This window comes from Dendrobates tinctorius, unplaced genomic scaffold (assembly GCF_039654945.1).
Source record: "Dendrobates tinctorius isolate UK_male_01 unplaced genomic scaffold, ASM3965494v1 ptg000086l, whole genome shotgun sequence".
Lineage (NCBI taxonomy): Eukaryota > Metazoa > Chordata > Amphibia > Anura > Dendrobatidae > Dendrobates > Dendrobates tinctorius.
Genome location: NW_027361754.1, coordinates 62,624,924 through 62,637,353, shown reverse-complemented (window position 1 = coordinate 62,637,353; position 12,430 = coordinate 62,624,924). Strand labels below are relative to the sequence as shown.

Genomic DNA, 12,430 nt, shown 5'->3' with positions numbered 1-12,430 from the left:
AGCCGTGTCCTCACCCCGACAGCGCCGTTTCGCTATTGCTTCCCCCATTGAGGAAGCAATAGCGAAACGGCGCTGTCGAGGTGAGGACACGGCTCATAGAGATGCGCCTTTCCTGGGGTAACTGAGAGCTGATGTTTTTAGCCTGAGGGGGCCAGTAGCCATGGCCCCTTCCTAGGCTAATAATATCAGCCCACAGCTGTATGCATAGCCTTTGCTAGTTATTAATTATAGGGGGACACCACATCATTTTTTGGGGGAGGTCCCCCATTTTAATAGCCAGTAATAGCCAGTAAAGTCTAATGGGTATTACCCTCTTCCCAGGCTATAAACATTGGCCCCCAGCTGTCGGCTTTCCCTCTGCTGGTTAGGCCTCTTTCACACTTCCGTTTTTTACAATCAGTCACAATCCGCCAGGTTTTGAAAAAAAACGGATCCTCAATTTTTTTTTGAGGATCCGTTTTTTTTCCCATTGACTTGCATTAATGGCGGATTGTGACGGATTGCTGTCCGTTGCATCCGTTTTTTGAGAGGATCCGCCAAAAGTTGCTGTCCGTCACCATCCTCAAAGATTTCAAAACGGAGCTTGTAACGTTTTTTTCTCTGGCGGAACCTCCAGACACTCATTTAACCCGAAATTCTTTCTGGGTGCCGGACAAAAAAAAAAAATCTCTCTCTCTCTCTCTCTCTCAAAACGGATCCTGTGCCATCCGTTCACATCAGTTGAGAACGGATCCGCTTGTCTGCCTTTTTGGCGGATTATAACTGATGCAAAAAACTGAAGTGTGAAAGAGGCCTTAACAAAATTCCTTGGGAGCCCACAACATTTTTTTCAGAAAAAATGTCTTTAATTAAATACATGTACAGTAAGCTGCACACACACTGTACTAATTGCATTTGTCACTGACATCTATATATTTATCTATTCTAATTTATTGTATGTAATCCATCTCTTCTATCCTGTCGGCTCCTGCAGTGATTTTACACTACGCGGCTGCTGAATTGCCGGCTTCTCTTCTATCTATGTATGAAATATATTCATATACTGTATATATGTTTGTGTCACTGACTCATATATATACATATATATACAGTATATGTATTCTATGTGTATATATATATATATATATATTCTATCTATTCTATTCTAACCTGTCAAGCTGTGATTTTATTGTACGTGGCTTTTCTTCTAGCTATCTATGCAATATAAATACTTAAGTGTGTGTGCCACTGACATCTACATATCTATGTATTCTAGGTGTATATATCTATTCTATCTATTCTATTCTAACCTGTCAGTGTAATTTTACTGTACGCATCACATGAATTGCCGGTTTTTCAAATGCGATCGATGTGTAGAAATCGGACAACACTCACATGGTCCGAATGCTGTGTGATTTTTTTCTCACACCTGTAAGGAGGGAAGATTTGTTGGAAGCAGTGAAGAGCCGGAAGCAGAGAATGGGTTAACAGGATTTACAGTTTATTATACAAGGAATACTCCACGCAGGGAGGCAAGATCAGTAAGGGCAACAACGGGATTTGCATACAAACACAATGTTTGAGAAGAAGGTATACAAAAAAGGTAACTTATCGCTTGCAGTTCTTGTTGGGGAAAGCCTGGAATATTTCTCGCCGACATTGCAGGACGTGGACAATGTCTCTGGCTCTCTTACGGAGGAACGAAAAGCACCATCTCCCGATGGTGCCGGTGTATCTGGTCCCGCTTGGCTTGGGTGCCCTGGTACGTAGAAACAGTCTTTTATGTAGATTTCTCTGGAATGGTGCCGAACACGAACCATTGACACGCTCGCATGCCACGGCAGCGTGCGATCCTCTAGAGTAGTCTCTAGAAACAGAAGTCAGCTTATCTGCAACTGCAGGCGGGAAGGAGCCATCCAGCAAGGAAGAGTCCGACATTCGGGACACAGTCAATTTGACAGTCAGAATGCTGGGAGATGGATGATATGGAGTTAGCAGTCGGAGCAGTGGGGAGGAAGTCAACCTTCTCCTTGTTCTCCTGTCGCTTTCCTGCCAAGTCTGTTCCGTTCCCACGCTCAGTCCCTTTTATCTCCCCCATGCTCCCTGCTATCCAGTGCAAAAGTCTTCCCCTCCCAGACGAACCTTCCCCCGGCAACAGTGGTGACAGTCCCGATAGTTCCGGCATCAAAGTGCACCGGAAACCGCTGACTCTGTCCCGGCTTATCTTCTAACACTCCCATGGACTTCTATTGTGGGATGCGATCCGATTTCCGATTACAATCGCAGCATGCTGCGACTTTTTTCCAGTCCACTCGTGATCCAATCCGAGCTGGAAAATAAAAGCATACATAAACACACAATCATAGAATAACATTGGTCTTAATGCAATTCGATATTTTATCTGATTGCATTCGTCCGATTTCATCGCAAGTGGGATGAGCCCTATGGCTTGTGCACACAAACATAATTTTCGCCCGAGTGCCATCAGTGAAAGAACTGATCAATGTTATTCAATGGGACAGTGCAGATGACAGATTCTTTCAATGCCAAAAAAAAATCCAAAGGAAAAAAATGGCAGCGTGCACTAGTTTCTTCCATAAATCAGATGAGACTCGCCCATTCAGGTTTATGAGTGCGCAAAAAAAAATTTGGACCCGGTATGGAGCCACAATACGGCATTCGATTTTTATGGATACATTGCAATTCTGTAACGTGAAGTCCTGTAAATGATTAATAGCTGCTGCTGTAAAATACAGATTGCATACAGATGGCAGAAATCGTCTGATTTTTTGTATGACAGTGTACTACTATTTTGGGACCCAAGTAATAAGTAAGGCCGCTTTCACACTTCAGGCTTTCGGTTTCCGGCATGGGGCGGCGAAAAATCGGACTACCGGATCCGGCCGCATACGCAGACACCGGATCCTTCTTTCTGCGGGATATATTCCTGGCAGAGGTTTCCGGACATGCGCAGTGTGAAAAACCGGTCCGACGTTGGGAAAAAACGTTGCATGCAACATTTTTTCCAGACGCCGGACCGGCTATTTTCACCGGATCCGGAAAAAAACGGACACGTCGCATTGCCATCCGGTGCAATGCGGCAGCAATGATACAGCACGGGGAAAAAGCCGGATCTGGCCGTAACAGGCGCCGGATCCGGCAGTCCGGTTTTTCGCCGCACCATGCCGGATACCGAAAGCCTGAAGTGTGAAAGCGGCCTAAGTGGATTAATGAAGCTGGACTTAGGACTTGGTACCTATAGCTTCGGACCTGTGTTTTCAGATCAATAGATCTTCAGATTCTATAGCCTTAAATATCAATGGCCTATTCTTGGTACGGAGCTCTCCTTGATATGGGTTTAGTTTAAGCTATCCTCTATCCTCTAGGACCCCAGAAGAGCAGTAAAATAAAGGCATTTGGGTACTTGCTATATTGGATCTCATCCGTATGGGCACTTGGTGCTGCGGCTAGTCAAATTCAATCCCATTTAGGTGAATGGGACAAGTGGCAGTACCAAGCAATCACTTGTACATAGTGCATTTAAAGAAGTGCTGCAACCCCTTAATGTCCACAAAAATTAGAGAATCGATCCAGCACTTCAAATAGAATGCAAAATTTTATTCCATTAATATTCCATCGGTAAAAAGATGTTTCAAGAAAAAATCCACAATCTGAAATGGATAAATGTGTCATACGAGCAGAAAGTCCTAATAGGGATTCAAAGTCCTGGTTGACGCGTTTCGAAATGACTCTTCTTATTCCTGACACCTTAATGTGCTAATCAGCTGGGGATCCTAAAGGTCAGACCTGCACGAATTAGACATTTTTTTTTCCAATCCTTTGGATAAGCCATCAATGATAAAGTCTCTATTCATCCCCTTTCAAAAAAATTGTCATTTGCATAAATATATATATTATTTTTACCTGGTATAAATGCCGCTGTTCTCCTTAATACAGCATTGTTAATTTTTTTTGTTCCTGGTCCTCTCCATTCCAGAGATATGCCGAACTTTTCCCGGTATATGAAACTAATCTTTTCAGCCAAACGGGTGTGGTCCTCAAGAAAACATCCATAGAAAACAGTTGATGACCACACCCTCTTGGCTAAAAAGACTAGATTTGTATGCAGGATAAAGGAGGTCATATCTCAGGAACAGGAGCAAAAGAAAAACATCAGGAGAACAGTGGCATTTACATCAGGTATAAACAAAAAAGTCCATGTTTATGGCAAGTGACAGGTGTCTTTTGAGAGTCACAATGTATCAGATGAGCTCTTCCGCTGATGTATCTGTAAATGGAGCGTGTCCTGTGTATAGAGGCATTTGAAAGTAATGTGTTTGCTTTATTGCATCAACTGTTAGCACATATGTCATTTTCGCTAATGCGAGGTTTGTGATCATACACAAAAACACCATTGTTATGTAGGACTGAACCAGGAGGATCAGGATGTGTAGATCTCTAGGCCCACAGAGAGGAGTTCATAGACTTGTTGTGAGGTGACGATTCTTTCTGGATACAGCTGTGCCGGGCCATGTCCTATAATGACTGGGGGTTCTTTTATATAAGGTTGGCTTCTTGAGTCATAAATATGGATTGTTGCCAAAGACAAATGGATCGAGTCTGGTGCTTCCTCTCTGAAATCTTCTTAAAGTGATGACGAAAAGCAATTCCAGTTATGGTTGGCATTAAGTAACCCATTTCTCTTGCTCTTGACGAGCATACTGACGGATTGATATGTGATGCTTGCATTCTGCCTTTGTGACTTTCGCACTTTGTGTCATACCCAGGTCTGAAACGGAAAATGATTCGATTTGGGCATCATTACTATTTTTCACTTTAGATCAAGAAATTCATTATGGTCATGCAGTTTAAGTACATTAACATAAATACTCTTTAGCTACCTCTTTTTCTACCCTCTTACCCAGAATTGGGCAGGAGGCTAAAAGTGACTGCTTCCAAGTTCCAATTCATTTTTACCCAGGTTCTTGGAGGAGCACTTGGCATTGAGTTAATCCCTTGTTCCAAGATCTTTAGCTTTTCTGTTGTGTTCTACCATCAATTTTGGGGGAAGAGCAGGTGACCATGTAAAATACATGGGGGGCACATGGTTTGGCAACTAGAGTGAAACACATAGAAAGATAGGGACGTTAATGGAGCAGTCAATGGAGAGCTGTACCTGAGGAACCTCTTCTGATATGGCTAAGGACATGGGCATCAATTGCAAGTGTAACAATAAATCTTAATATTAATAAAGAAGCATACTGCCTTGACATCATAGAATCATAGGATGTTAGAGTTGGAAGGGACCTCCTGGGCCATCTGGTCCAACCCCCTGCTCAATGCAGGATTCACTAAACCATCTCAGACAGATGTCTGTCCAGTCTCTGTTTGAAGACTTCCATTGAAGGAGAACTCACCACCTCTCATGGCATCCTGTTCCACTCATTGATCACCTTCGCTGTCAAAAAGTTTTGTCTAATATCTATTCTGTATCTTCTTCCACTTTTAGTGCCAATGCAAGGCATGCAATTATTTGGATCACGTAACTCCAAATCCGGAAATACGCGTTACTTTAGCACAGGAGTGACACCAAAATCAGTTCTTGCCTTAGATGAAGGAACCTGTAAAAGTTTCTTCTGTCTTTCATATATGAAGTAGTTTAATGGGAGTAGAGAAAACTCTGGCTCAGGAACAGCACCACTCCTCTTTGTATGGCTGTAACTAGTATTGCAACATTTGTACCAGACACACAGCTTGTGAACAAAAGAGGTGCTTTTCTTCTCAAATAAATTGCTAATCTCATAGAGGCACAAGTGTTCGGATAATGGAGACAGAAATATCTGTTTGGGGCTTTATCTTTGTATCTACGGTCGGATTTACTATCACTCAAGTTCTTAGCTATAAAATGTTGAGCAGCTCTGCTTCAGACTAATGGAAGCCAATGCATGATTGATAGCAGCGTGTCTATGTTTCCCCAGTGTCTCCATTTCCTTATTGCTGGAAAAGTGATCTCTCCGTGTTATCATGCTAAGCATTTGTAAAATTATTTGGCACCGCTCAGGTTGCAGTGCAACGCCAGGACATATCCAGCCTCTCACTGACAGTTCTTCAGCTTCAGATTTCTGCAGGGGGGAAATCGACAAGTTTACTCCAGTGAGTGTCTGCTGCTTTCTGCTGCCTGGGATTAGCCATTACCTTACATTCATGGGCCATAAATTTAAAGAATTTTATACATTTACTAATGGATTTACTAATATACGTGTAATTAATTCTTCTCTATTTTTTAATATCGGCTTGCTGTGATTTAATTTGAAACCTTTCCTGATAGTATTTTCTCTTTAGCTACAGTCAGTGGCGTAGAATGGGTTGCCAATGCCACCTGGAGCAAAGCAAGTATTGCTCCCTCTGACTATTAATAAAGGGTTATTTCAACCCGAAACGTGTACACGTATGAATGATAAGCTTTTTTAACTTTTAGTGTCTCTCTATCGTATTTTTATCATTCACAGTAAAAGTTAAGTTTTAATTTGTTTTTTTTCCTTTTGCTGTGCCAATGGATCTCTTTATCCATTTTGACATTAAAGCCAGTCTGGTGTGTTTTCCATGCTCCCTGCGCCACACCCTGACCAGAGACTGTCTATTCCTAAGGGCTTTTCATGCAGAATTCCTATGGATCTTCTTTTATGACTGATGTAATTGGAGGGTGAGCTAAATATATCTCTATTGCTCCCGCTAAGGCCTGTTTCACACTTCAGTTTTTGTGATCAGTTGAAATCCGCCAAAGATGAAAAAACCTGATCTGTTTCCGTTTTGGAATAAACGGATGTCGGCGGACCGTTTTTTGGATGGATCCGCCCAAGTTGCAAAGGGTAGGAAATTTACAGGAACCGCGGTCTGGAAAAGGGGAGAGAGAGAGAGGGAGGGAGAGAGAGAGAGATGCTCCGCCCAGGATCCACTACAATTCAAACGGATCCATCCAAAACCGGATACAACGGACGACCGTCAGTCAAAATCCGCCGCTAATTCAAGTCTATGGGGGAAAAAAACGGATCCGCCAAAAAAGGGCGGATCCGTTTTTTTCTAAAACTGGCGGATTTTGACTGACGTCAAAAAACTGAAGTGTGAAACAGGCCTAACAGTGTAATAATGATTCTTGAGTGCGTCCTTAAAACAAATAATGTCACAAACAATGACCCCTAAATGGCCCATTTTGAATGTATTACTGCCCCCTTAGTGGCTCTTTAATAAGTAATAATGCCCCCCTGAGTGCCCTCTCCAAATGTAGTAATGCTATCTTTGTCCAATCTATCACAATGAAATAACGCAGTCAAGCCTTCTTCCCTGCGCCCCGACAGGGCCAGCACATGTAGTGAAGTCATATAGACACCTATAGTCGAGTTCCCTTGGCTGCATGTCTCGTGGCTGTTAGACAGTCACAAAATATGCAGGGATTGCCTGTTTGTTAGGTGGAGCTGCTGAGTTGCAGCAGTCTTCATGCATTTCTTTACCCAATATAGTAGTAATTCACTTAAAGGGGTTGCCCAGGACAATTGTATTTTTTTTAACTTTGGGTCTAAGAACTATCAGGCAGGTAGTTGCTAACTTCCTGCCTGTTCTGCTCAGTATAGCTCTCTGTCAGCACAAAGCGGTCTAGACAGCTCCTGTTGGCGATTCCTTGGCTTCTGCTCTACTCACTTGATGGGATGTGACTGCCTGTGTCATGCTGACTGATAGCTGGTTCCTCGCTGCCTAACTGCAAAAAGCTGGCTATTAATAAGCAAAACAATGGTGTTCACACCCCGTCGAACAAGTAGCCCAGAAGAGGAAGAGCTGCTCTGTTAATGTGAAGCAGCAGAATCGCCGATAGGACTGGTCAGTGATCGCTCTGACCCGGCACCGGGTAGACTATGCAGGTAGTTTGCATCTACCTGACGTAGGCCGGGGTTAGATTTGCGAGTGTGATGTGAGAAATTCGCACGAGTCTCTCGCATCAATACCCGGTGCTGCCGCCAGCACTTGGGACTGGAGTGTGCAGTTGCATAGAAATACATGCAGCCGCACACTCCGGTCCCAAGTGCGGGCGGCAGCATCGGGTATTGATGTGAGAGACTCGCAAGAGTTTCTCGCGTCACACTCGCAAGTCTGACCCCGGCCTTAGTATTTAAACCCACAGATAAAAAATAAATTCATCCCGGACAACCCCTTTAAAACAACATACTGCAATGTGACATGTGGACAATTGAAATGTGCACTACAAACCTTAGGTTCAGTCCTTAAAAATTTGCCATAGCTGCAATAAATCAGTATGAAAACTAGAAGTCCGCACCTTGTGTTTTCTACAATTGATCACAGAGAATTATTAGGTCTGTATAGAGGTTTAGTTTCTACATGTGAATAATAACATTTCCTTTCATTGCTGGCAAAAAGTGATATTTGCTTCTGTAAATAAGAAAAGTAACTCTAGAAAAGTAACATTACATTGTGTACTCACAGGGTACGAGGGCAGATTGACACCACTTTTCAAACATTTTTCTGGAAAAGTGATTAAAACCGAGCACCTGATTAGATCATTCCTTTAGTCTGAGCTACACAGACACTCTGGTTGCCCAACAGCAGATAAATCAGATAAGTCGCGCAACCAAAAACATTTCTGCGATTTGTTGTCAACTTGTTGTTGGGTGACTGTATTACAGCTGTAAAAAAAACCCACCAAATCGCAAACAAAGTTGCATGAAAGTTCTAAGTTGCACACGATTAACAATGAACTTTATGAAGGTAAAGTTATGAGCAACTTCTGATCCGTGTCCAGAAATTCTGAATGGTTGGATTTTATTGTGTTGGGTTGTCAAGTTCTTTATAGGTGTTGGATCACAACGTGACGTTCTTGACAATCATTTAACGGCACAGGCTGCCATGAGAGGTGATGAGTTCTCCTTCAATGGAAGTCTTCAAACAGGCTGGACAGATATCTGTCTGAGATGGTTTAGTGAATCCTGCATTGAGCAGGGAGTTGGACACGGTGACCCTGGAGGTCCCTTCCAACTCTACCATTCTATGATTCTATGAGGCAGTAATTCCATGATTTACATGTTTACATGGTCCCCATAAGCGTTCAAGTAAATTTGTCTGAATCCAGCAATAGTGACAGAATTGGCCAACAGTCTAATAAGTGTGAAGGCCTCCTCACTCTCCCCAGACAGATGATGTTGGGAGAGATAAGAATCGGGCAGGTCAAATTTAAAGCCTGATCGTTTTGTTATTCAGGAGATTTAGCTGTGGGCAAATGTTTGGCTATTATATGCGTTTGGTCAGCTTTAATTTGCTAACATATTCTATGCACTAATTTTCATACATGAGGTTTATTCGGGAAGATTTATTAGATGATCATAGGATATGTCTGACTGTACAGTAATACTTTATTTAAAGTAGTTGTCTGATGTCTGAAAGACATTTTGAATGGACATTTTTGGAAAATTTGAATTTCACAATGTAGGTGGGTGGTATTAAATTAGGAAACCTTAACTATCAGTTGCAGAAGGCTACAAAGAGTGCCTCTTGTTCTGGAGAAATGGATTATCGACATTGTTAATGTACAATGTTTCAATCTGCATGGAAACTGAACACTTCTTCTGTAGCTATTGTGACATCGGTGGTTATGCCCGCCGATGCCCCTTCTGCTGCGGCGGCCGCTGCGGCATCCCCTCACCTGCGCGCTCCCGCCCGGTCACGCGCCCGCCGTCAATTCCTCCTTACGTCGGCTCCTGGTTCCCGCCCCCTGGTTCGCGCTCGCCGCCTTCCGCTCTCTCTCTCCTGCGATGGGCGGCGCTGAGGGGCGGGCTTGGGTCTCCCCTGCGATGGGCGGCGCCGAGGGGCGGGCTTGGCTGACGCACATCCGGGGGTTGCTGTACTTCAGGCGTCCTCGCAGTTAGGAGGACGCCTGATGATTGTGTAGTTTTCCTGCACCCTCTGGCCTCTACAGTTCTCCTGTAGCTTAACCGCTTTCTGCCTGACTCTCCCTGTCGCTCCCTGTCTCCTGCTCCCTTCCCTCCCAGCCTGCCTGGGCGCTGTCTTCCATCCCCGGTGCCGTCCTCCGTCTTCAGTCCGCCTAGGTCTATCCACGTGCCTGTCTTCCGTATTGGTTCTGTCCTGCTCCTCTGGTCCCTGCTCGTTCTTCGTACCATTGCCTTCCCTGTCCTTCTGTCCGTGGAGCCGTCCCTCTTGGTTCCGGCTGTCGCGCCTCCGTCCTCTGTGGTCCTGCCCCAAACGATCCCTGTATAGGGGTCGGTCTTCACCTGGTGTGCTCGACCCTGGGGCTCCGGATCCGCGATCCAGAGGGTCCACTCTCTAACTTAGGTTCCCTCTAGCATTACAGTATCATCAGGCCATGGACCCCGCCGGTGCCGCGGCTGCCACTCAAAAGGAACTGCTCTTCCTTAGAGAAAATCAGACCCGTATCATGTCATTCATGAAGTCCATGGACACCCGGCTCTCCGCTCTTCAGACCGCAGACCCAGCACACGCACCTCTCTTAGTCAGTCTCCAGCAGGAGCTCGCACAACAGCGCGATGCTCAGTCTCACATTTTGGGGTATATGGCGTCCGTGGATGATCGGCTGCTTTCTTTGCAGTCCTCTGCGGCCGCTTCCACCCTAGGCCGGGACACCGTCTCTTCTCCCCCCCCCCGTCTCGGTAAACCGCCCAGGTACTGTGGGGACCCAAAATTGTGTAGGGGATTTTTAAATCAGTGCAGGTTGCACTTTGATCTTTCGCCCCAACAGTATCCTACGGACCGTGCTAAAGTGGCCTTTATAATCTCCCACCTAGAGGGGGAGGCGTTGGCTTGGGTGAATCCATTATGGGAGAGGGATGACCCGGTGGTGACCAACATCCAGTGTTTTTTGGAGACATTCCGTAAGGTTTTTGATGAACCTGGACGCCTTGCTTCCTCCACAGAGGCCCTTTTTAACCTCAGCCAGGGGTCCCTTACGGTAGGGCAATACGCCATCCGTTTTCGGACCTTGTCCTCGGAGCTGGGGTGGAATAATGAAGCCCTGGTTGGTGCGTTTTGGAGAGGACTTTCTGGTAAAATCAAAGACGAGTTGGCCGGGCGTGACCTCCCCACCACCCTGGAGGATCTCATCTCCCTGGCTACTCGTATTGACCTGCGTTTTCAGGAGCGCGCCCGAGAGTCAGCTAGGGAGAGGAGGCCCTTTAGGTTATACCAAGCTCCTATTCCGCGCACCGTTGCCCTCCCTAGTAACACCGCCCCTGAGCCCATGCAAGTTGATCGCATCAAGCTGTCTGAACAACGGCGTAGGGAGAGAATGACCAAGGGACTCTGTCTCTATTGTGGAGGGGCCAATCACTTCATACGCACTTGTCCTGAGAGACCGGGAAACGCATCCGCCTAGGCCAGGTAGGAGAGGGCCCCCTAGGTGATTCGACCCCCTCTCTTCCACTTACTGTTTCAGCTCTGCTTATTTCAGGTCGCGGGCGTAGCTCTGTGGAGGCGTATGTGGACTCGGGCGCGGCAGGCAACTTCATCCACCAGGAGGAGGTTGACAGACTCCAGATTCCCGTAGTCGTCCTAAGTAATCCCCGAGCAATCACCTCCGTTGACGGCAAACCTCTTCCTGGGCTCATCACCACGGTAACCACTGAAGTAAACCTGCAAGTTGGCACACTTCACTCTGAAAAGATTGCCTTTTATGTCCTGCCTCAGTTATCCCACGCCATTCTTTTGGGGCTACCTTGGCTTAGGCGGCATGAGCCTGTTATCGACTGGCGCTCCGGAGAGATCCTGCGTTGGGGGCACGCCTGCCATGTAAGCTGTTTACGTACCCTGGTCCGTCCCCATCCTCAGCGCAAGCCTACAGACCTCCCTGGTCTTCCTGTGCCATATCACGCCTATGCTGATGTTTTCTGCAAGAAAGAGGCGGATTCCCTGCCTCCGCACCGGCCTTATGACTGCCCCATCGACCTGATTCCTGGAGCGGTTCCTCCCAGAGGTAGAACATACCCTCTCATCGCAAGAGTGTACGCTTGGTCTTGCACCGTCTTCGAGAGAACCAACTCTACGCCAAGATCGAGAAATGCCTTTTTGAGCAGTCGTCACTACCCTTCTTGGGATATGTCGTCACCGACTCCGGTCTAAGCATGGATCCCGAAAAACTCGGTGCGGTTCTCAAGTGGCCTCGTCCAGTGGGGATTAAGGCCATCCAGCGGTTTCTTGGGTTCTCAAACTATTACCGTCAGTTTGTGCCTCACTTCTCTACGGTTACCAAACCCATCACGGATCTGACCCGTAAAGGAACGAAGCCCAACAGCTGGTCCCCTGAAGCGGAAAACGCTTTCCAAACTCTGAAACGTTCTTTTGCCTCAGCACCCATTTTGCATCGGCCTGTGACCAGCAGACCCTTTGTCCTGGAAGTGGATGCCTCCTCCACTGGAGC

At 45.9% G+C, this 12,430-nt stretch overlaps 1 protein-coding gene across 3 annotated transcripts in view; it reads left to right on the top strand.

Annotated features, from left to right (window-relative positions):
* WNT4 (Wnt family member 4) overlaps nt 1-12,430 on the top strand; it is a 175,491-nt gene that overhangs the window by 82,820 nt on the left and 80,241 nt on the right. Inside the window, exon 1 of one of the 3 annotated variants that reach the window (XM_073585504.1) lies at nt 5,978-6,132. The exons of the other annotated variants lie outside the window; for them this stretch is intronic. The gene's annotated coding sequence lies outside the window, so the exon portion shown is untranslated. Of the gene's footprint in view, nt 1-5,977; nt 6,133-12,430 lie in introns of those variants that run through there. 3 annotated transcript variants of the gene reach the window in all.